Source organism: Marmota flaviventris, chromosome 4 (genome assembly GCF_047511675.1).
Source record: "Marmota flaviventris isolate mMarFla1 chromosome 4, mMarFla1.hap1, whole genome shotgun sequence".
NCBI lineage: Eukaryota > Metazoa > Chordata > Mammalia > Rodentia > Sciuridae > Marmota > Marmota flaviventris.
Window position 1 is genome coordinate 139,500,621 of NC_092501.1, and position 1,648 is coordinate 139,502,268.

Genomic DNA, 1,648 nt, shown 5'->3' on the forward strand with positions numbered 1-1,648 from the left:
CAGGATATGACAACCAGGAAGCAGAGGGAGAGAGTTCTGCTCACCAGGGACAAAATATAAACCCCAAAGGCACACCCCCAGTGATCTTCTTCTAGCCACACCCTATCTGCCTGTAATTACTGCCCAGATTCATCTACCAATTAAGTTAATGCTCTTATAACCCAGTCATTCCACCTCTGAACATTCTTACATCATCTCACATGTGAACTTTTGGGGGATACCTCATATCTAAATTATAACACTGTGTGATCTTAAACAAATCACCTTTTTTTTCAGATTTTCTATTATTATTATTTTTTGTACCATACAATTTTATATTTTTTTAGTCATACATGACAGCAGAATGTATTTTGACATATAATACATACATGGAATGTACATACATCAATCATATTGTCTATTCTATTCTGCTGCCCAACAAATTACCTTCTTAGAGCCTCAATTTCTTTACCTATAAAAATAGGTTTATAATACCAACCTGTCATAGAGATATTAAATGAGGAATAAATGCAATAACTTATACAAATTATTTTTCATGGTTCCTTCTGCTAAATACCTCCTTGAGTGAAAGCATTGCTAAATGCTCCCTAGCACAGTAGAAATTGTGTTATCTGGGAGAGGAACTTCTGACCCAGTAAACTTGTTAATGCATGTGCCTGAATTAGTGATATTAACTTTTTGTTAATTAAATAACTAGACTTCAGGGAATAGTATAAAGAACAAGTTTCAATTTAGGAACAGGTGGTTGGGAAATGTCTGTGGGATGGGCTCATATATGTGGGTAGGACCAGATGAAGTGTGGACTGAGGGGATGGTATACAGTGCTAAATGCCAGGGGAGTGCTATAACTAGGGCAGCAAACACTGGGAATCTGGAAACAAACTCTGTTCCTCTCATCATTTGTCTGGGTTTGTGTTTGTTTATAGCTGAGTCCTCCCGTTTTCACAGTGATTCTGAAGACCCTGATCACCTGCTCAGCACTGACCTGAAGAACTCTTTTCAGGGATGGACCCATTGGATACCAAAAGTGGTTTGGATAATCTGTCCAACTATTCTTGATAAGTTATCTGAATAATAATAAAAAACTCAACAGAAGAGGTAACCATTTAAGTATTTTATTATTAATTTTGAAGATGTTTGCCATACTTTTATGTTACAGAAGAGTAAGGTACGAAAATTTGAGGAACTTTTTTTTAAAAATTGCATCAGGATCAGAAGTGTAGGTCTTATATCTGACTATTGGCCTGAGATTTCATTTCTAGAATTCTGAAATCCAAAAAGCTCTAAAAACCAGAATCATTTCTGTTTTGTTTTTCCAATTTTTTATTGTGGTAAAATACACAATAAAATTTATCCTCTTAACCATTCTGAAGGTATAATATCCCACCATCACCATCATCCATCTCTAGAACTCTACATTTTATAAAACTGCAACTCTGTACCCATCCATTAAACATTTCCCCAGTCTCTGTACCCTTAGCCCCTGGCAAACACTGCTTTGTTTTAAAAAATAAGTTTAGAATTAAAACTAAGTTGACAGCTAAGCCTGACTCAAATTGATTAATTTTACTCCTGATTTACTCCCTATGTGGTATGTATTTGAGTATATTCATATATTTTGCTTCAGAAATATTAATATATTTAATTA

General features: G+C 34.8%; 1 protein-coding gene across 4 annotated transcripts in view; it reads left to right on the top strand.

The window, feature by feature from the left end:
- N4bp2l2 (NEDD4 binding protein 2 like 2) overlaps positions 1-1,102 on the top strand; it is an 87,363-nt gene extending 86,261 nt beyond the window's left edge. For 2 of the 4 annotated variants that reach the window (XM_071611555.1, XM_027928874.3), the window contains one exon: positions 927-1,102. The gene's annotated coding sequence lies outside the window, so the exon portion shown is untranslated. The remainder of the gene's footprint in view (positions 1-926) is intronic. The other 2 variants (XM_071611556.1, XM_071611558.1) reach the window with 1 other exon arrangement.
- The last annotated feature ends 546 nt before the right edge of the window (positions 1,103-1,648 follow it).